This window comes from Peromyscus eremicus, chromosome 3, assembly GCF_949786415.1.
Source record: "Peromyscus eremicus chromosome 3, PerEre_H2_v1, whole genome shotgun sequence".
NCBI classification, from domain to species: Eukaryota; Metazoa; Chordata; class Mammalia; order Rodentia; family Cricetidae; genus Peromyscus; species Peromyscus eremicus.
The window spans coordinates 144,053,596-144,077,154 of record NC_081418.1 but is presented as its reverse complement, the minus strand read 5'-3'; positions in this window follow the sequence as shown (position 1 = coordinate 144,077,154).

Sequence of the window (23,559 nt, the reverse complement as noted above, 5' to 3'; positions counted from 1 at the left end):
CGTTCTTTGGAAAAAACTAAAGCGTGTAGACATGTGTATCCTGTGAGTTTTACCAGACTCTATACTCTCCAGCAGAGGGCATGCAGCATGTTTATCCATTACAATGTGTACTGTTTTCAGTACTCCAGGAATACTTACTAAGCATTTAAGAGTAATAAGATCCAACCCCCAGGATCACCATTTTAGTTGTCAGTAATGAAATAACTAGTTCTGGAAGTGGCTTGACTATGTTTAAATTTTATAAGAAAATCTTGATTTTTTTTCATCTTTTAAACATGGTGAAATCCTTTCTAAGCTAGAACAACAAAATGGCCTCTGCTCTCTGTTTCCCAAGTCAATATTTTAGTTGATTTAACTGGATATTTTAGTAAGTGGTGTTTCTTTACTGCTTATTCATCTCTGACAATCCATCAATCTTTTTAGAAACAGGAGTTTTATTATTGTTGTTGAAAATATGTTCTTCTTTCATACAATACATCCAGACCACAGTTCCCTCTCCCTCTACTCCTCCCAGCTCCCCTCCCTGCCAGACCCCCTCCCCCAACCTCCATTTCTCTTCAGAAAAGAGCAGGCCTCCAAGAGACAACAGCCAACCATGACAAAATAAGATACAATAAGATGAGGCAAAAGCCCTCGTATTGAGGCTGGATAAGGCCGCCCAGTTGGAGGAAAAGAGTCCCAAGAGCAAGCAAAGGAGTCAGGGATACACCCACTCCTCTTGTTAGGAGTCCCATGAAACAGCAAACTAACAACCATAACATATACAAAGAGGACCTAGTGTGGACCCATGCAGGTCCTGTGCTTGCTGCTTCAGTCTCTGTGATCTCATATTAACCATGCTTAGTTTATTCAGTAGACCCTGTTCTCCTGGTGTCCTCCATGCCCTCTGTCTCATATAATCTTTCTAAACCCTCTTCCACAAGATTCTCTGAGCTCCAAGGGAAGGAACCCAATGGTGACCTCCAACTTAGACTCTTTCTCTGCATAATGTCTGGCTGTGGGTTTCTGCACATGTTCCTATCTGCCGCCAGAGGAAGCCTCTCTGATGCCAATTGGACAAGGTACTGATCTATGAGTATAGCAGAACATCATTAGGAATCATTGCATTGATTTGGGGTGGGAGCGGGGGCGGAGGAGCAGTTGTTTTTGGTTCTACCCTAAGTCTGTGGACGATCCAGTCTCTGGTTTCTGACCATTCAGGCAATATAGGGCATGGGCTCCCTCTCAAGTTAAACTAGACATTGGTTGGCCAGTCCCACAAGTTCTGGGCCACCATTGCCCCAGCACACCTTGTAGGCAGTACAGATTGTAGGTGGAGAGTTTTGTGGCTAGGTTGGTGCCCAGGTTTCTCTTTCTGTAGTCTGCAAAGTGCCTTCCCATGCCAAAGAGACAAGAACGTAAGGTGAAGGCTCCATGTAGGCCCCAGCTTGACCTCTCCACATTCAATGAGCTGTGTGGATGTAGTCCTCACCAGTGAGGCCCCACTGTCAGTTTCTGGAGAGTGACTCTGTTCTGGCATCAGCCTGGGTTGTTTTGGGATCTCCATGGGACCCTCTCAGCCAACAACTCATCCGAATGCAATCCAGTCCCACCACTGGAAGCCTTGCCTGGCTACAAAAGATGACCAGTTCAGACTCCATATGCTCCTTTAAGAGGTCCTCACTAGAGTCACCCTCATAGATTCCAGGAAGTTTCCATTGCACTAGGCTTCCATATCACCCCCCAAGTGTCCCCCAATTCCAGTAGTCTCTCCCTTCCCCACCTGATCCTTCCTGCTCCTGTCCCCACAGGCCCCCAGTCCACCCATAAAATATTCTATTTCCCCTTTCCCAGAGAGATCCATACATTCCCATCTAGAGACTTCCTCTTTATATAACCTCATTGTGTCTGTGGATTATAGCTTGATTATCATTTACTTAACAGCTAGTATCTACTTATATGTGAATACATACCAGGTTTGTCTTTTTGGTTCTGGTTTACCTCACTCTGATTTTTTTTTCTCATTTTTTCATTTGCCTGCAAATTTCATGATGTCATTTTTTAATCAGCTGAGTAATACTCCGTTGTGTAAATGTACCACACTTTGTTTATCTATTTTTCTGTGGAGGGACCTCTAGGTTGTTTCCAGTTTCTGGCTATTATGAATAAAGCTGCTATGAACATAGAAGAGCGAGTGTCCTTGTGGTAGGATGGAGTGTCCTATGGGTATATGATCAAGAGCAGTTTTTCAGGTAGATCAATTCCTAATTTCCCGAGGAACCACCATATTGATTTCCACAGAAGCTATATCAGTTTGCACTCCCACCATCAGTGGGAGAGTGTTCCCCTTGATCTGTATCCTTGCCAGCATGAGCTGTCACTTGTAAATGGTGATGACTGATGCTTTCAGGTTTGGCTCCTTTTTCCCCTTTCTGGTACTTCTGTAAATCAGAATGGCTGCCACTAGTTTGTCACCTACTCCCAGCGCCCCTTTCTCCCTCCTATTTTGTTATTTGCATATTAATCTTTATCATTTGTAGGTATTTGTTTGCACCATTGGGTCCTTTATTCTTTCCCCTGCTGAATCTTACTAGTCTCTGTGACAATTTCAGAACAAGCAAACTATCAGCTTTCAGGCGTCTGTTACTTGAGGCAGTGTGCTTCCTGTGCATTAGGCATCACCCTGCCTTGCCCATGTCTGTGTCTGCTGTGGTCCATCCACTCGATGTCTTCCCCCAAGACTCAGAGGAGCCTGACCAAGAAGGTATTAATAACAGAGATCATTATTACCTGCTTAGCCACTCCACCTGCTGTCATGAGTGCCACGGTACATCTCTCTAATACTAACCATAGGGTGACTAGTAACCTTTGGATACTAACAATGGTTCTTGAGCTCTGTGTATTAGATGCAAGTATTCCTTAGCAAAGACAAGGGCCACCTAGGTGGTAGAGCTAATTGTGTCAACCTTGATTGCTCCACAGCCAATTCTGGGTTCCCAGCTGGACCTTTATACATCAAGTCTACTTAAAGTGATATTGTATTTAGCACGGTCTGCTTAGGCTATGGGATTTGGAGTTCTAATATGTTACCCTTTGCACTGTCCAAGGATCAGTGGCTTAGAAGAATGTGAGGAAGGCAATATTTATGTCAGTGTTTGAAACTTGCTTCTGTGACAGAGTGTGAACCAGTGGCTGTTTTTGCTGATATAGGGTGTACAGAGGGTCCCCGGGATCTTGTCACTCTGCTACTTACTGGGCACCTCTGAGCTCCACTGACACTCTAATGTAGTTGGTAAGTGTGCCACACAGAGCACACTCATGTTTCTCCACCCTAATGGAGTTTAGATGTTTAGGGAAGGAAGGTGTGTTGGGTCAAACACCGTGAGTTCAGAATAACGGGAGCAGGGAGAAGGCTGGGTGAGGATGCTCTACTGATTTGGTAAAAATTGAATAGTGTGTGTGTGTGTGTGTGTGTGTGTGTGTGTGTGTGTGTGTGTGTTTAAATAAAGAAACACTGTTTTAGGATTTTAAAATATTGTACACATTTCCAAGTGAGACTTTTGTGGTCAATAATAGGTTAAATAGGTTTTCCCTTTTCAAGAAAAAAAAGAATTACTTTATTTTGAATTTTATGAAGCAGTGAAAAAGTAAATCCATTAATTCCAGTTTCTTGAATCATTTCTACATTTCAAAAAGATACTTATGTCTTATGTATTTAGAAAGGTATACAAACCTTCTACACACAGCTCAGTGAATTTTTACATACAGACATGCACACATATATATATAAACATAAACATACATATATACCATATGACTGTACACATGTATACATACATGAGTACACATGAACATACATACACATACACACATATGAGTGTAACACACATACTCACACACACGCGTACGTATTCCTCCCTAACCAGAGACAATGATATAAAACACTTTCAATAACCCAGAGTGTTATTCCTCAGCTCTTCCAGTAAATGCCATTCCACATTCTGACAGAGCCGCCATGATTCAGACTCTGGTCAGCCTTAGATGACTTTTGTGTGTTCTTGAGCTTCATATAGAGGGAATCAGGCAAGGGCACCCTTGTGGATGAAGGAATTTGCTTAGCGTATTGCCTGTTTTTCCTGTTGTTTACATGACTAGTTTATGTGAGAGCTTCTTTCCAAACAAACGAAGTATCTGGTATTAAAGGGTATTGCTTAATTTGCACAGTTAACTACTGGGTGAGTGACATGGTGGATGGAGTGCAAAAATTGTCTTCTGTAAGAGTCATGTGCAGTGTCTGAATTAGACCCATAAGGTGAGTTGTTTGGAATCATAAATCACTATGATATTAGACAAGTTAATCCCATTCACTGGTGAATGGCTTTTTGTAGAATACACACGTTTTGACAATGCCATCTTTTGGATATGGAATCTTTAGTTATGGAATGCACTGTTACAATGCTCATTCACACAAGTCAGAAAAATGAAATACACACACACACACACACACACACACACACACACACACACACCCCACAAGCCCACAAGCACTACCTTTAATAGACCACATGAAAACTAACCTTTTGTTGGATCTAGCCAGTCACCCCTATGTTATCAAGTAGGCAGTTGTCTTTCTAAAGCCCTTTTCCCCTGGAATTCATAATTCAAAAGTTTTTTTGTTTTGTTTTGTTTTTTGTTTTTCGAGACAGGGTTTCTCTGTGTAGCTTTGCGCCTTTACTGGAACTCACTCTGTAACCCAGGTTGGCCTCGAACTCACAGAGATCTGCCTGGCTCTGCCTCCCGAGTGCTGGGATTAAAGGCGTGTGCCACCACCGCCTGGCTCAAAAGTTATTCTTGTAGTTGAGTGACAATTGCCAGGATCTGAGAGGAGATGGAAGAGTGCCCTTTGTGGCCAGCGCGCCATTTTGACACTAGAGATAAGGCTCTGACAGCTTGTGGGTATACGGACATTTTCCAGGCATAAAGGGGAATATATTAAGTGAAGGGAAAAAGGAAAGGCCATTTCACTTTTGGCCATACAGCTATTCAGTTTAACACTGGTAAAAATAAGTTAAAATACTGGATAAAAGGATGTTTTCTGAAAAACATCTAATCTTCATGCAATAACAAGGAATCCACGCGCAAGAGAACTATGAACTCTGCTTTCCTATGCCTTGGCTGGTGCTAAAAGTTCAACTGTAGTTTCATGACCTGAGTAAAGAGGTCAGAAATCAAGCTTGGGACTCAGCCCAAGTTGAGCCCAGAGGAACCCTCTATATCACGTTATAATCTCCGAGCGAGAAATGACCTGCAGTCACATCACCAGGCAACTTGGTGGAGAGTTGCCTGAGGCTGAACAGAAAGAGACCGAGAACAGGGAAGGGCAAGAAGCATCCCTCAGGAACTGTACTCATTCCCCCATTCAAGGGTAGTTTGCAGTCAGTCAGTCATAACTAGTACTTAAAAAACCCAGCAAGCCCTGCCTGAAATCATAAGCACAGAAGCAGAGTAGCCAAGTGTCCAGATGTCCAGATGTTAAAGACATCAGGAGTATCTTGCAAAGAAGAAACACACTTTAAAAGGAAAATATGAAAGTATTCTAGAATGTTTGTAAGGGAACCAGCTGTAACTGCTGGGAATGAAAATAAAGACCATTTTAGAAAAAGTTGTATGACTGATGGGTATATAGTTGAGGAGAGACTCTATGGACTGGAAGATTAGTCCTAAGAACTGTCCAGAAGGAAGTAGGGGGATACCTTTCCCCTATTCCTCCAGACACGTAGAGTTCTAAGACTTATACCAGAAAACACGCAAAACTACACTTGAAGAAATAATACCATAGAAATTTCCTTGACTACATCATGACTGGCAAGTTTTATTTGCCAGAAATACATGATCATTTTGAATTTATATGTGCTTAAATGCACGGCTTCAAAAATACCTATATCCATCTGGGTTGTATAGTTGTATTTATGAGTAGACATATCTATAAAAATAAAATCTATAGATCCAAAAATTCCAAGAATTACAAAGAAATAAATTTAGGAGTTATACCACAAAATTATTTCTACCTTAAAATTATATCAGACTATCATGTCTGAATATCAGCTAGATAGGCAACATCTTAATAGAAAGTAGAGAAAAAATATAATGAAATGGTGGAAAAAAATAAAAGAAACGGCAAGCAGAATGACTCTTGATGTCTCAATAGAAACACCAGAAGCCAGGTCGCAGAAACTATGTGAGGCAAACAGCTGGTATTCTAGAATTCATTACCAGTGAATATATTTGCTGAGCATGAATTAAACCTTGGAACTTTTCAGGGAAATGAAAAGCAAAATCTTCATCACCAGACTTTCACCAATGCATTTTTTTACTAGTCTGACTTAGGCAGAAGGAACCTAAGCCCAAGACACATCATCTGAGATACGAGACTGAGTGAAGAGTGGACAGAGACAGGTATGTGAGGGAACTTAATGTCAACCATTTTCAATACCAACAGAAATAACTGCTGAGAAACATGCATTAGAGATGGACATTTAAATGAGGCAAGGAAGTTCATGGACTATAAGTGCCCTACAATGCTTAGCATTCCTGAGATAAGGCTAATAGCATTTAGTCACTTTAAGATTTGATAAATTAAGCAGACATGTTTTAATTCACCATATAATCATTGAAACAATAGAAACCAAATATCTGATGTACATCTAGCAGATAGGAAATTAAAAATGATAAAAAGTATTCAGTCCCTCCAAAGAAAATGCTAAGAAAGACAGGATAAAAGGAAGAGAGAGGGGGCTCAAAGAGAAGACATGAGATAAAGGGGATAACTTTAATCCTTATAGTCACAGTAACTAAAACTGTTCAAGTTTAAAAAGTAATTACCAGACTAGCTTTATGAGAAAAACATCAAATGTTGTGTTATAGCTAAGTGACATATCTACAATGTGAAAGAATATTAAAGGAGTGAGCAAAAATATTTGGAGGGTCATGTATCAGTGGTTCTCCACCTGTGGGTTGTGACCCCACTGGAGTCACATATCAGACATCTGCATATCAGATATTTACATTACAATTCACAACAGTAGCAAAACTACACTTTAGAAGTAGCAACAAAGTAAATTTTATGTTGGGGATCACCTCAACATGAGGAACTGTGTTAAAGGGTCACAGCATTAGGAAGGGTGAGAACCACTGCAACAGCATTAAAATGCTAATCATAAATGTTGATATAAGTACACTAATATCAGACAAAGAATAATTTAGAGAGATGGGTCAATTCAAGTGGTCAGTGCTTTTAGGTTCCTAGAAAGATTTTAGACTATAGGAGTCTAGTAGCAAAATTGAAAATGCATGTCTAATAAATTGCCTTTATTCTTAACATACCTTGTTTTTAAAAAGGCTGAAAAATTAATGAACTGCATGTCTCCTCATAAAGTTAAAGGAAATTAAAATAACCTAAAAATGCAAAAGAGGAAATAATTAAAGAGTAGAAACTAAGTTGACGACAGACTATAAAGTAGAATGCTTTAGAAAAAGAAACACACTTTTATTTATAAGGCAGGGGAGCAGAAAGTAATATGAAACATAAATACTCCAAGGAATAAAAGGAGGCATCCTCATAAACAAGGAGATTAAAGATTATTGTAAATGTTTTTGCTGATATATTTAAAACAGTCAAAATGGCAAAACCCCACAAAAAACCAAAACAAAACTAGAAGATATGAATTGCCAACACCGATTCACAAATAAATAGAAAACCTAAACATTATGATAAAATCTTTAATTGCTAACAAAAGAAATTTCCCTTTAAAAACAAAGGCAGACATGATGACTTCATCAGCTGAAGTCGCCTAACATTAAAAGAAAGGACCTTTCATTTTAATACAGACTCATCAAGATAATAAAAAGAAAAGAAAATTTCTAGTGTTTGTTTTATTTCTTTATCTCTGAAGTGTTCAAGTAGCCTCGATACCAAAACTCAGGAAGAGCATATGAGAAAGAAAAATTATAGGCCAATTATACTCATAAATATAGATGGAGAAGTTCTTAGGAAAGTATCATAGCAAATGAAATCCAAAATCTTTGAAATTACTTATTTAGCATGACCAAGCATTTTCTCAGGAGCACAATCAAGGTTTCAAATATTAAAAAAATCAGATAGCATATTTCATCATGTTAAAAGTTTAAAAGACAAAATTATATTATTTCAATAGGTAAACTAAAGCATGGAAAGCATTAAAAATCTAATTATGAGTGACAAATTCTTTTTAAAAACCTTTGGGAAAGATTTTATTTTTTGTTTTTATCTTATGTGTGTTTTGCTTGCACCCATGTCCACGCACCACGTATGTATAGTACCCATGAAGACCAGAAGAGGGAGACAGATGCTTTGGGACTGGAGTGAAGTGTTGTTGTGCATTGATGTGGGTGTTGGGAACTGAACCCAGGTTGTGGGTGTTCTCTGTGTTTTCCTTACCATGAGGTAGAGAAATCCTTTACTACATAGTGGCACTGCAAAGATGCTCTGGCCAAGCTCATTGGGCCACTTAATTACAGGCTCAAACCTCAAGACTGAATGCCTGGTCAAACTTTACAATGGGTGTTTTGTCACAGTGATGGAGTCTGAGAAACACACACACACACACACACACACAAATGTGGGACTGGAGAGGTGGAGAGATTGTCACAACTAGACCTAACAGTGGTCTTTGAGTCTTTGGAGTTGGTTTCAGGAGGAAGTAGGAAAAGTTCAGAAGGTTAGAGAAGGCCTAGAATATGCCAAACAGAGGCGAATGGAATAATCTAACTGGGACTCCACTCAGAATGTTGGCAGGATGGGAATATGGACAGTCAGGACTGTGTTGATTGGCTTCAGATGAAGCAAGGACTTTTTTGGGAATGGGACCAGCAACTATTTGTGTAACACAAATTCCTAATAGGTCCTTTAATAAAAAACCCAGACCAGATATTGGGGTGAAAGCTGAAAGATCAGAGAGACAAAGGAAGAAGCCACCTCTTACCTCTAGGACTCCTCAGCCTGAAAAACCTTTAGTTCCTGTCTCCTCAAGCCTTATATACCTTTCTCTGCCCACCATAATACTTCCTTTTTAGTGCTGGGATTAAAGGCATGTGAATTCCCAAGCAAAGGCATGAGATCCCAAGTACCGGAATTAAAGGTGTGTACCACCACTGCCTGGCTCTGTTTATCTCCTAGACTGAGTCAATCTCATGTGGTCCAGGGTGGCTTTAAACTTACAGAGATCCAGATGGATCTGTGCCTCCCAAGTGCTAGGATTAAAGGTGTGTGTCACCACTGCCTGGCCTCTATGTTTAATCTAGTGGCTTGTGATCTTCAGGCAAATTTTACTAGGGTACACAATATATCACCACGTATTTGTGTTACAGTCAGGCAAGGAGCTTGCCTACATTTTGTTCATGTCTCACACTTTCTAAGGATGAGGTTAAAGGTGATGGACAAGTTAATTTTTCAGAAATTATTCTTTAAATAAATATTTTTATTAATTGAGAATTCCACACAATGTGTTTTGGTCATATCCACCTCAGCTCTGCCTCCCTTTCATTCTTCCTAGACTAATTCTCACCCCTACCAGACCTATTTTCTTTTTGTAAAATTTACAATTATCCATTGACTTTAATTTGCACTATTCATACACATCTGTTTGTGGGGCCTGGTCAACCAATCAGGAGTAACACCATTAAAGAAAACTGATTCTCTCTCTCCCTGAAGCTGTTAACTCTCCATAGCAGATCAATCAATGGTGGATGCTCAGGGCTCCTTGCCACTCCATGAGAGAATGTTAACAACTTGATCTTGTTCAGGTCTTGTGCAAGTAACCACGGCTACTCTGAGTTCATGAGTGCAGAAGACTCTATTCTGCTCTTGAATAAGAACTGTCTCACCAAGGAAGGCATCAGGCAGCAAAGCAAACACAGTCCAAGAAGATAGCAACTCCAAATGGCGTGGCATGGAAGGCAGGGCTTCCCAAGTGTTGTTAACAGTTTCCTGCAGGGAAGCTCTGTAAGCGAGTAGGTAAACAACTCAATAGCTTCAGGAAGTCCCTGAAATTGACCAGATTCACTAGGCTCCTCCTTCATAGAGGAAGTGATGAAAGCTGAAAGTCACTCTCAGATTAAGTCAAGTTGCGAAGAAGATAGACTCTGAGAACCGACTAGCTACCTGGAAGAAAGAGAAACCAGCTGATCTACCTGGAAGAGGTTTAGAGCAGTGAGGCACCTGGAAAGGACCCTCTCCAACCTGTTGAGCTTCCTGCAGCTGTGCAGTGTGCTCCAGGTTCCCAGCTTTGTGAGCTGTTACCAGTGCTGGGGTGGGCCTTGGTAATGCAACTAACTTTGAGTCATTTCTGCTCCTGTAAGTAGCCCCTAACCCATACTCTTGAAAGTAGCTTCCCAAACCTCATTGGTTCATCAAGTTGAAGTGTGGTAGTATCTGTGTTTGGTCTGTGATGTGATCCCTATCTGGGAGTGGGGTAGACCTGTGTATTACTTCTCCACAGGAAACATTTTGTCATATAACTCCAACTCCTTCAGAAGTCCCATCAAGCCACAAAATGCCCTACCTTCTGCTAGACATGAATCTAAAAGATTCAGTGTTTGCCCCACTTGCCTTGGATCTTGTTTTCATCTAATCTCTCTTACTGTTTCCCTTTGCAATGGAAATATTTACTTTGTGTAACTGTATCCTTGGAGTATGTAACTCTTTCTTGATTTTATGAAGGTTCATAGCTAAGAACTTGCTGTCACAGAGGGCCTTTAAACTGGGACTTTTGAAGACGACTGGAACAGTTAAGTCTATAGGAACTGTAGGTGTTGAGTTGAATGCACACTGCAATGTGAGATGGACATGCCCTTTGTGGGGCCCAGAAGGGGAGTATTATAGTTTAAATATATGTGTCTGAGTGTCAAGTGGACAACAGCTGATGTTTCATTTTGCTTGCCAATTTTATTGGATTGAGAAGTGCCTAGGAGATTTATAAAGCACACATTTGAGTGTGCTCATAAGGTTTTTTTTTTTCCAGAAAGGATTAGCTAAAAAGGAAGACACACCCTGAATGTGGACAATACAAACCCATACCTGAGGGTTCTGACGGACTAAAAAGGAAAGAAGAGAAAGCTCTTGTCACAGACTCCCTGTCTCCCTCCTCCTCTCTCCCTCTCTTTCTCCTGTTCCTAGCCATTATGAGGTGACCAACATTCTCTCTTGTACATTTCTACCACCATAAAATTCTGCCCAAGCTCATGGGGTCAAGCAGCCATAGACTAAGACCTCTGAAATTGTGACACCCCAATAAACCCTTCACCCTGTAGTTTGTTTCATCAGATATTTTGCCACAGTGGTAAAAAGTCTGACTAACAGAGTTCATTTGCCAATTAATTTCTTTATTATTCAATAAAGAAAATGAGAAGACAGATTTAAAAAAGGAAAATATATTTTAAATATATATAATAGACAGATTTAATATTTAATATTGTACTACTTGGCATGCTAGCCAGTAGCCACATGTAGCCATACAAATTTAAATAAATCTAATTTAACTTAAAGAAACAGTCCTTTATTTTCATTAACTGCATTTTAAGTGTTCCACTGGCCGCTGTGTTTGGACAGCATTGATTGGGTTTTATAAGCTAACATACATCCACAGTAAGTTGTGACTGCTCCTACTTTAGGTTAGTTTACATATATAATAAGTAACAATAATTACACGGAAATTGATATTCTTGTATAAGTAATAAGAATAAAGGAAGCAATTCTGTAGTAAAATGGCCAATAACTATATGAAAGGAACATTCAATCTCATTAGAAAGCAAAAAATTACAAATTAAAACTACCATACATTACTACTATACACTCAACTGATTGGATAAATTTTTAAAGTTTTAAGTTTATTTTTCATTGGGTGGGTCTGTATGTGGGTGTGTGCATGTGAGTGTAGTACCCTCTGAGGCCAGAAAAGGGCATCAGATTCTCTGAAGCTGCAGTTAAAGGTGGTTGTAAGTTGCCTAATGTGGGTGCTTAGAACTGAATTCAGGGCTTCTGAAGAACAGTATCTCTCTAGCCCCTAATTTTTTAAAATTAACAGTGCCAAGTTAAAAGATTGATTGAATGTATTTTGTTTTTACATTGTTGAGAATATAGAATTAGAAGACTACATCTACAGTGCTCTTGCAGGTATAATTGGACATATCAGAAGACCTCATATATTATTGTATGAGGGGTCTTGGACAAGAAATTGAGATGACATAATACACCCATCCTGGAGTCTGTCCATAGGTCTTATCTGCATTCTCATATAGATTCAGAAATTAAAGCACAACCTTAGAATGGAACAGAGTTTTGTAACAAAGGCAAATGAACTGTAACCAACAATGTGATCACCTCTCAGAAGTATAACATAGAGTAAGAGAAACCAAGAGGTGAAATAATACATGTGGTATGATTCTAGTCATGTAAGGTCATAAGACAAACAGTAAAGCATGCTACTTAGGCACATATCAGTTGTCTCTTAGTCTTTTGGCTAAGATGAAGTTTGGGGAATTATCATCAAGATAAAATTATGAAGAAAAGGAGAAAACAATAATTATAATATATGGTAGAAGAGGGATAGCATGAAAGACTTGAAGTTCCAGGATATGCTCTTTTGGGCCCTGGAGTAGTAGGAAGAGACCTTTTAGGAATTTGGTGGGAAATATGGCCTGTTGCCTGGCAAGTTTGTGGTATTTCATGTGAGGTCTTCAAAGGCTTGAAGACTGTTGTGAAATTATCCTTCAACTAAAACAAAAGCAAAAGAACTCTTGCTCTGGAGAGATGACCCAGTTAAGAGCATATAGTGCTCTTGCAGAGGACCCAGGTTCAGTTCACATCACCCACTTTTGGCAGCTCACAACCTGTAACTCCAGCTCTAAGGGATTTGATACCCATTTATAGACTCCATTGGCACACATCTCACGTGTACACATCCACACACATAGGTATACACATATACATATAACTAAAAATGAAATAAATCATTAAAATATATCTCTGTGGATGTTATCATCCACAAAGCATGTGTGTGGATTTCTTGAAAGAAAACATGATCACAGTTACATCTTTAGGTTTTTGGACTTAACAAAATAAGAAAAGTTTTCAACATCTTAGCAAGTGTGCTAGCCTTTTGTTTATATGCTCTAACAGGAAGTAGACAGTTAGAAATTTCCTCCTTTGACTTATTTAATTCCAGATGAATCATTTGGTTTAACTTATCATTTTGACATATAAAATAAGCAAATCTAATATTTATAGATTCCTTAATGTGTGTCTGGCACTTCTAACCACTACACTGTCTGCCTTCAAAGTACTCGGGACAAAGAAGAGACATTCCTTCGGACATCCCTGCCCATTTTCATTTTCATTTGGATTGAACATGGCTTATGTAAAGCACCTTCCTGATCGGCCTGTGATGAAAGTCTTCAGCTTGGCACTGACCCACTTACTTTGCCAAATCCTCATGTCTTGTCTTATTTCTGTTGAACCATACACAGTCCTTTTCGGTGAGGACCTTTTTACCAATTTAGGAAAGCTACTTTTCTTTTTGGCTTTGAGCAACTAGAGGTTCTTCATAAGTCAGTCTCCTACATCAGTTTTATTAATGTGGTCTTGATTCTAGTACCCAAATCTTTCCTGATGTATTTTGAGTTTATAATGCATTTTGATTCTATTGGCTTCTAGATTTGTTTCCACCTTATAAACTAGAACGACTTGAGGCAAACCACTGTGTTTTCTGAATTCTAAGTTTTCTCACATGTTAAATGGGGAAAATGATTCTTATATAAATTCAGTACAGTGTCTGATAAACCCAATTCCCAGTCAGTGGTTGTGGTGGCAGCATATTAAGTAATTATCGTTATCACTTTTATTTGCTTTTAGGAACATACCAGAAAGTATGAAAGACAGCCAAGAAAGGAACATCTTGGTTATATTCATTTCTTTAGGTGTATGTGTGTGTCAGTGTGAATGTATGTGTACATGGGCCTATGCACACATGCAGAGGTCCAAAGAGGGTATTGGGTATATTTATCACTCTCTGTCTATTCTTTTGAGGCAAGATCTCTTCTTGAACCCAAGGCTTAAATTTTCCTGGCTAGGCTGGAAAGTGAGAAAGTCCCCCTGTCTCTGTTTCCCTCAGATCTGAGTTACAGGTATTTGCTGGATTTCTGGCTTGTTACATGGGTGCTGGGTTCTGACTGCTTTCAACCACTGAGACATCTCTCCATCACTATAGCTTGCTTCTTAGGCACTCCTCACTTCTATAAGCAGAGTGTTCTGGCTACTATGGAAACCCAGAGAAGAGGTACACCTCTGCAGTTAAAAACCCCGTGCTGGGAGCTGGGTAATCCTGGGTTCAAATCCCTACTTTGCCATGAATGAGGGGTGTGGTGTTTGACAAGAAGTTTGACTTTGTAGTCAATTTTGAGTAGTAAATGAAAATATATGTATAAATGACATGGCATAGTGGCTTGTGTATAATTATTCAGCAAATTATATGATTTCCTCTAGTTCTATTTTGAATAATATTAGACTCTATCTTTAAAAATGAAGTAGAAAATGATACATTCCAGTATCAGATATTCATGGGTTCCGTTTGTTGATTGTGGATTTGATTAGCTCAAAAGGAAGGAGGGAAAATATTTAAGCTGTAGTATTTGTTGCCAGTGTTCTTTCTCTCTTGCCCCCCTCCCCATTTTCCCTCCTTTCCTCATCAATAAAAGCAACCCTTGTTGGTATAGCCAGTTTTGACTTAGGTAGTCTTTACTGTCAATATGATGGTATGAGGATGGAAGCAGAAAAGCATGATAAAGATCAAATTGCTAAGATAATCAAGTCCTGCAGCCTAATCCTTCAGCTGAACTGAAGAATTGAGTAATACTCATTTACTGTGGCCTTTTCAATAAAACTATGCTATCATTACGTATCTGTCATATACCCCTGTCTAAATACTTTTATCTATAAACCAGCTCTTTTTACGTTCTTAAGACACATATGTATATATTAAATAATCTTTAAAGACCTGTAGACTATTATTTCTGGCAGAAACTTTTGAGATTCTTATATGACATCCCAAGAGAAAAGCTCCTTGCTCAAGAGCCCATAGTTAATGATTTCCAAAGGTCCATGGGCTCTGGGCTCAGTTGGAGAGCCTGCCTCTTCTGTAGATTTAAACAGTTGGAATGCGTAAAGCCTCCGGAGATCTTTCTTGGGAAATGACAGGGAAAGAGGTTAACATTTTCATCTGCACTCCTTTCCAATGTTAAAGATTTGGGACTCTCCTGGTTGATCATCTCGAGCTCCTCTTATTGAGGTGTTTCTGTTTTGCACATGTTCCTTGGCAACTTTCATTTTGTGGTGCAATGGGAGTGAGACTGGGGAGCTTTTTAGTCAGGAGCTGCTCACTGGGTGGGCAACCCGTTAGGACAGATTCTCCAGGAAGCACCAGGTGTGCTTGGCCTCTGCTTCCCCTGCCTGTGCGAGGCCTGACTAAGACTCACTACAGGGAGGTGCACTGATAACGGGCTCAGCCGCTGAGAAACTTTCCCTAGTTCTGGTCCATTTCTTGGGATTGGATGAAGGAGGACAGGAGGGTAGAATGGTTGCCTCTTTAGAGTGATGGAAAAGCACCAGGAGAGAAGAGATTTACCTGTTGCCTTCATCATCATAACTGCGGTCATAACTAGTGTTTGCTATGAGCCATATGCTCTGGCCATATTTACATCTATCATCATTTAATTTTCACAAGGGCTCTGCAAGGTGGGTATTATCTCCATTTTACAGAGGAAAAAACTGTGACCCAAGACATTAAACAGCTTACTCAAGGTCACACTGATTCTGTATCAAAGTATTGGCAGACAGTAAAAAATCATGCATGTGTGTAAAATTAACTTGCTGAAGACATGTGGATCATCTCTGTGTTTAAAGACCAAATGCCCAGCCTCCCTGGTGCATTTTATATTCTGAACTTTGCTGAGGACGCCATCTGTCTACAGAGCTATGAGCTCACCATATGATGGGAATAAAAAAACAGCAGTTATTTTTTTTTAGCATGACTTACAGAAGTTATTACCATGTAGTGCACATTATATTCATTCTGGAGATGTATTTCAGAATTTCTAAATGTTACTGTGGCTTTAATAATCACACCCTTAAATTGTTCACATTTCCATAACTTCATCTAGATTGATGATTTCTATGGCCTCACTCATCGTGGTAATGCTGTAGACGTTTGTTCTTTTTGCTGGACACCCTATCCTCACCTTGATGCCGCTCCAAATATCTGCCCTGGTCTTTAATTACAATCCTCTAAGGGCTTGTCAGAGCCAAGCTCATCCTGCCCCTTAGCTTCCTCCGCTCTGCAGCCCGCTCCCCATCCACTATTACTCCTTGACCTGGTACTGCCCTGCGGCTCTCAGCTCTGAGCCCACTGCCAATTAAAAAAGCCTCCTCCTCGTCGGTAGCACCTTCTACTATCCTTACCCCTCCTCCCCTAAAAATCACACTATCATCTTTCATATGTGCACTTGATTCTTAATTCTATGATTATACTAAATTTCATAACTTACTAGTCAAAAACGTTAGCATATGAAGTGATAGGCTTTGTTGTGGCGTTTTCACACATGTGTGATTGTGTGTTGTTCTAATCTGCGCCCCTCCTCTATTGTCCTTTTCATTTTTCTGTCCCATTCTTGGTGACATCCTTCCTCTACCATATAGTTCACCCTAATCACCCTTCTGCTTTGATGACACATGTATTCTGTTACACCCCCTTCCCCTCTTTTCCTCCTCTCTTATGGTCTTCTTTCTATTTTACACACACACACACACACACACACACACACACACACACACACACACACGATTCCACATATGAGAGGAAACATGCAGGATTTTTCCCAAGTCTGGCTTAATGCATTTCACATAATGATCTTCAGTTCCATCCGTTTTCCTACAAATGCCGTGATTTCATTTTATTTATGGCTGAAAAATTCCACTGTAGAAAAGTATCATAGTTTCCTCATCAATTCATCTATTGATGGGCATATGGGCATGGGCTGGTTACATTTCTTAGTTATTGTGTATCACCTTGAGTTTCTGTATGCAGAAGATAATTGTATATTAAATTTTTAAGTAGTAATGACATAATATATAATTAATAGTGATATAATATACACATGTCCACGACAGTGCCCATTAGCTATAAAGGAAATTTAAGTATTACACCAATGTGTTTCAAGTCATGACTTAGTCAATTTATACTGTAGACAATATACCCACAAGGACTCTTAAGTCAACAGATACCTCCCAGGCTCCAAAGGTTAGAAGAATTATCTTAGAAAAAAAGGGGGAACTAAAGTTCTACATTTAAAATTTTTTCCTTCCTTCCTTCCTTCCTTCCTTTTCTCTCTCCGTTCACTTCTTCCTTTCCTCTCTCTCTTTCTTTCCCTCTCTCTCTGTGTCTGTCTCTTTCTTCCTTCCTTTTTTTTTTTTTTTTTTTTTGGAGGTAGGTTTTTCTGTATTCCTCAACTGGCCTCCAATTCACTATATAGTAGAGAATGACTTCAAACTTCTAATTCTCTTGCTTCCACCCCCAAGTGCTGGTGTTACAGATGTGTACCATAGTACCTAGTTTTATGTGGTGCTGGGATCAACCCATATATACTAAGCAAGCACACTCTCAACTGTGAACTTTATTCCCAGCCTACAAAACCTCTTTCCAAAGACCTCAGATCAAAAGCTTAACAAGTCATACTGTTAACCACAACAAGCAGAACTTAGAAAGCAGGTGGACACTTGTCAAGAGTTGGGTTTATGTTACTTATTTTTGTGTCATTTCTCCAGAGCTTCTGGAATTCTGGCCTTGCAAATTTTGGAAAGAGATATTCTTGTCTGGGAGTACCAGCAAAGTAGGCATTACTTTAGGCTTTGCTTTTAAATCTGCCTTTTCTCAATTTTGCTAATTGAGACCACTGACAACAGTTCCAAGCATTGAGGACAGCTCAGCCACAGAGTAGCTGGTCAAGTTCCTTTAATCAAGGGATATACAGCAATGTGTCAGTGAAGCTGCTTACTGGCTGGGGTAAGAACTGAGTATCATGGAGACATTACTTCAACTTCCCAGTTTCTCACAGTTACAGAACTCAGATGTAAATGTGATGTCTCTACCTCCAGATGGATAAGGGAGCTTGACAAAGCTTAGAGTTATGTAACTTCACTGGGATTCAATTTCTTCATGGGATGAGAGAGGGGGTATCTTAGTCAATGTTCTATTGCTGTGCAGAGACACCGTGGCCACAGCAACTCTTATAAAAGAAAGGATTTAATTGGGGCTGGCTTACAGTTTCAGAGGGTCATTCAATTATCCTCATGGCAGGAGCATGGCAGCATGCAGGCAGATATGGTAGGTGAGGATTCTACATCTGCATCCACAGGCAACAGGAAGAGAAAGACATTGGGCCTGGCTTGAGCATTTGAAATTCCAAAGTACACCCCCGGTGACACCCTTTCTCAAACACGGCCACACCTCCTAATCCCTGTCAAGTAGTACCTCTCTAATGACCAAGCATTCAAACATATGAGCCTTATGGGGGCCATTCCTATTCAAATCACCACAGGAGACTTGAATTAAGTCAAGCAGGACTACTCTTTAAATAAACTGGATAATCTAAATTTGGATCATGACTCTCATTCTACAGAGATGACTCTTGCCAACATGATCCATTGCATGACTCCTTTAAGTCATGAGTAGGAAATAGGAGACTCAAGACAGATTGATGAACTTAACTTAATTTTGCCCAGATAATGAGGTAAATATTTCATATGCTTGTAATTGCTAATCACAACATAGCCTTAAAAATTTAGTAGCATTACTGAAAGGGGGACAGAAATCTTCATTCATCTGGTTATTTGCCTCATTTCAACTTATCCTCCCTCTATTCTCTCTTTTCCTATTAAATGGCTGCTACACATACTTGAAATATGCATGATATATAACTAGCATTTTTTGTGATTATGAAGGTAACATATGTTCATTTGGGGATATTTTAGGGAGAAAAACAGAAAAGTTGGCAGAATGAAAACAAATCACTCAAGTTCTGACAAAGACAATTGGTATTGCCTTCTAGCACTTTCGTATGCAATTTTAAATAGATGAAACCACAGCATTTCTTCTGCTTCTGTTTTTTATTTAACTTCACAGCATAAACATAAGGATTATTCTGTGTTATTAAAAACTCCTGGTAAACATAATTTTTTAGGCTATTTAGCATTCTGTCATAGTGCTATAGCGTAATTTACTTAACCACCTTCTTAGTGTCAGCCTTTTAATTACTTTCAATTTTTCACTGTTATAAATGATGCTGCACCAAAGACTTCGGTGTATAAAGCTTTTCTGTCTGTATTTTGCATTATTTCCTTAGGAGACATTCCCAGAAACTGAATTATAGGGTCAGAGGTGTGAACATTTTTAAGGCTGCTTGGTCCATAATGCCAATTGGATTTTCCAAAATGATTTGTGTTCTTTTATGCTCCCTTGTGAAGATGTCATGTTTCATCTTACCCTTGTCTATTGCTCTTCACAAGTAAGTAATTTTTAGGGTAGTTAGGTAAAAATTGCATTTTAATGATGGGCTAATTTTTATTTCTGTAACTGATATTTTAATACTTTTCCATGTATGTTCATTATAATTTCTCTTGTGATATTTCTGTTCATATCTGAAGCAAATTTTAAATTACTTGGCATATCGGTAAACATAACATGCTATCAGTTAATAAGAAGAGAGATACAAACTCCGTTTTTCTCTTAAAAATGTTGGGTTGGCTTATGGCTAGTGAGATGACTCAATAGGTTTAGTTTTATTGCCAATTCCTGTGATAAAATACCCTGACAAAAGCAAATAAGAGAAGAAAAGGCTTATTGTGGTTCCTAGTTCCCAGTTATAGCCCATTATTGCAGGAAGTCACAGGGAGAGGCACTCAGGACAGCTGGTCACATCACACTCACAGTCAAGAGCCAGAGAGCAAGGAAAGCATACATGCTTGTACTCAGCTTGCTCTCTCCACTCTTACACAGTTCAGAATCCTTTGCCTAGGGAATGATGCCACCCATAGTGGGTCTTCTCACCTCAATTAACATACTCAAAATAGTCTCCCGTAGACAGGCCCATGGGCCAATCTGGTATAGAAAATCCTTGTTGAGACTACCTTCCCAGGTGATTCTAGATTGGGTCAAGTTGACAATTCAAAGAAACTACCACAAAAGGTAAAGATGCTTGCTGCCAAGCTTGAAAACCTGAGTTCTATTCCTAGGACCCACATGATAGAGAGAACTGATTTTTGCTTCTCTCTGACGTCTATGTGTCCCGTGATGCATATACCAACAAACACATAAATAAATGAATAAATAAATGTAATATCTTTTAAAAAAATTATTGGGCTGAGGTGAGAATTTGATGCACAATTAATTTCTAATATTTTATCTATATCTTCCTATTTTTTCCCAATGGAGTAGTTGATTTGAATGACAGTGGTTTATGATGTGTCTTTCCCTTGAAGTCACAGTTTGAAGACTTTCCTGTTACTAAAATTCTTCTGGGAATATTGTTAATGGTTCCTGTCACCCTTTGCCCCCCACCATCTGCCTTCCGCGTCATTCTCCACAGGCACAGGAGTAGCAGGAACACATATGGCCTCATCAAGTAGCCATGCAGTTAGAAATCAGTGTGTGTACACGTCCTATGAATATTTTATTGATAATATTGATGAAATAGTGTTTGCTGTTTTAAAATATGACTGTTTAGATGCAATTCAAAAGCTGTTCAGAATGACTTAATCAAATTTATTTGTACAGACGTACTTAGATACGGGCCAAGTGTGAGGCATTGATCAATGTTGATCAAGCCAATTTGAATATTGAACAAAGCCCAGAGCCAACAGAATGTTTCTCAAGGAAAATGGAGATGTTCCTGGTCAGAAACCCAGTCTGCCTCCAAGTCTTCCTTCCTACTCTCAGTTTGGAATCCTCCAGCTCCATCAATGAAAATATACCTGCAGGAGGTCAAGTGCATTATCATTTGTAACAAGTCTCAAGGCTCATTCTCTACAATTTCTGTTATTTCACATTGTCCTTGGGGGCTAGTTGAATACTGCTATTCCCCCAAAGTCTTCCAAAGAACTGAATCATATGGGCCATCATTGGTCCTTGGGATTCTTTTGGAAGTTTGGACCTTGCCATACAATGCTGGACTTTTGAGAATGTTTGGAATTTATGGAGAGAACTATTTTCATCCAGGGCGTCAATCTCTGCCTTACCTCTGTAACTTCTGATAAGCTAAAAGGAATAAATAAATCCTTGTAATTTAGAGAGAATGGCAGGTCCAGCTTTATTTTGTGCACAGTTCTAGTTCCAGGTTCTGGGAATCTGTGCCCCCTCCAGACTCTTGTGTCAATTAGGGAACTTCACTAACAGGGAGAAGATAGGTCTGTACAGTGTGATATATCATCGTAAGAACAAGGTAGTTTTAAAAGCAATATTCTTCACAAAGACAGTAGGGACAGAGAATGGTGTGAACATTTTATTGAACTTGATAAATAAGCATAAAATACAAATTAGAACTGGGCCATTGGGAGCTGGAGCTTGTAATTTCTTCCTTTTACTCTGTCATGATAACACTAGTGAAAACTATTTTTGAGAGTTAATTTGAGGGCTCTGTTGTTGAGGACACTCCTGTTAGCTCATGGAATCAGTTCTGTTCATCTCTACACTTCTATTTGCACAATCATGGGATGGTTTCATTGGTTTGGATCTAGCCTCTGCCATTTATTAATTATAGATCTTGGCAAGTATTGTTATCGTGAGGCTCAAATGAGAAACTGAGTGTGGTGCCTAGTGTAGAATAAGCGTTAATATTAGTTATCATCGTTATTTTTGGAAGCCTAGTTGAAGTTCATTAGAAGAGAAAGATTTTAAGAAATAGAGGTGTTTGGGAAGAAAGTGGTACACACCCAAGGATATGGGCGTGGGCTTCTCAAGGGACTGTCAATAGTTACCATCGCTTTATTTGACTCTTCACCACCAAAGAGCAAGGTAGCTCTTCACAGTTATACTTTTGATGATTTGGAAGAGCATTCTACACTCACTAGATTAATAATTATTGATTTGGTCAATTTCTTCAATAGTTTCTCTTGGGTCTATGTACCTCTTTGGTGTGGAAGGTAATGGGAGAGGTGACGGCATGGGCTGTCTGGATAAGATGCACGGAGTTCACTATCAAGGATAAATGGAGAATACAACTTTACAGTTGCCAGTCTGACACCTTTTCACCAGTGCCATTATAAATTTCACTTTAAAAGGCTTTGTAAACTGGTTTTTATTTCTTTAGAAGGGCGATGTAGCTCATCTGGATGGTAAGTGAGAACAGTTAAATTTAGAATCACTAAGGAGAATATCAACTTCCACAAGGTTAAGAATAAAATTCCAGATTGTCAGGGAAGTCGTGTGAACTCCATTTCATTTGTAACACACCTATTGAGAAGCACCTAGTAATGCCTTGAAATGGACATCATAGGTTTAAATGTAATTCATTGGACCCTATAATTCTTCCAGGGCTTAGTAACATTAACTCTGGTCAGGACCTTCATAGAAGGAGAGGGAGGGTACTGATGCAAGGGAGATGTTCTTCCTTCTTGAATTGGATTCACAGTCCCATCAGAAGAAAAATGCCAACATCTTGGCGGAAAACACCGATTTGCATATTATTCACAGACATTTGCATACCGAGTTCAAGAGGCTCTATCTTCAAGTATGTAAAATAAATAGTGTAATCTACTGCAATTGTGTTCCAATCCAGTATCCAGTGCATTCCACAAATGAAATACATAACACATTTAAAGATCACGTTCCAGAAGACGGAAGATGGCAATCAGAGGAAGGTGGTGGTGAATTGGTAATCCTGCCAGGGAGCCGGGCCTGTCTGGGGTGGCTGCAGTGTGAGATGGGTAAGCTGCTGCCTCAGATGTCCTCTGCAGAGGAAGTCTGCTTGGGTGGGTCTCACCCCTGCTGGAGTCTGCAGTGTCAGAGCGCTTGGTGCCAAGGTACTCCTCTGCCAAGGTGGAAAATATCACAGTCGTGTCTCAACAGTGCTGTCTTCTCTTAAATCCTCTGCGGGCTGGACAAAAGTCACACTGTGGCATCTGGGCATGGTGGTGCACACCTTTAATCCCAATGTGAGGAAGGCACAGGCAGGCGATGGCTATCAGTTTGAGGCCAGCCATGTCGACACAGTGAGTTCCAGGCCAGCAAGGGCTACATAGAGAGACCCTAACTCAAAAACAAAAAGAGTCACACTATGTGCAGGGAAAAGCCTGACACCTACATTCCATTACATCCTATGGATCTTCTGTGTCTGAGCCTAGAGCCCTAATTAACTGTGCTGGTACAGCATTGAGATAAGGGGTGACTGGGAGAAACCCAGTCAGTCCTAGCCTCACAGGCCTTCAAGAAGTACCCGTCTCCT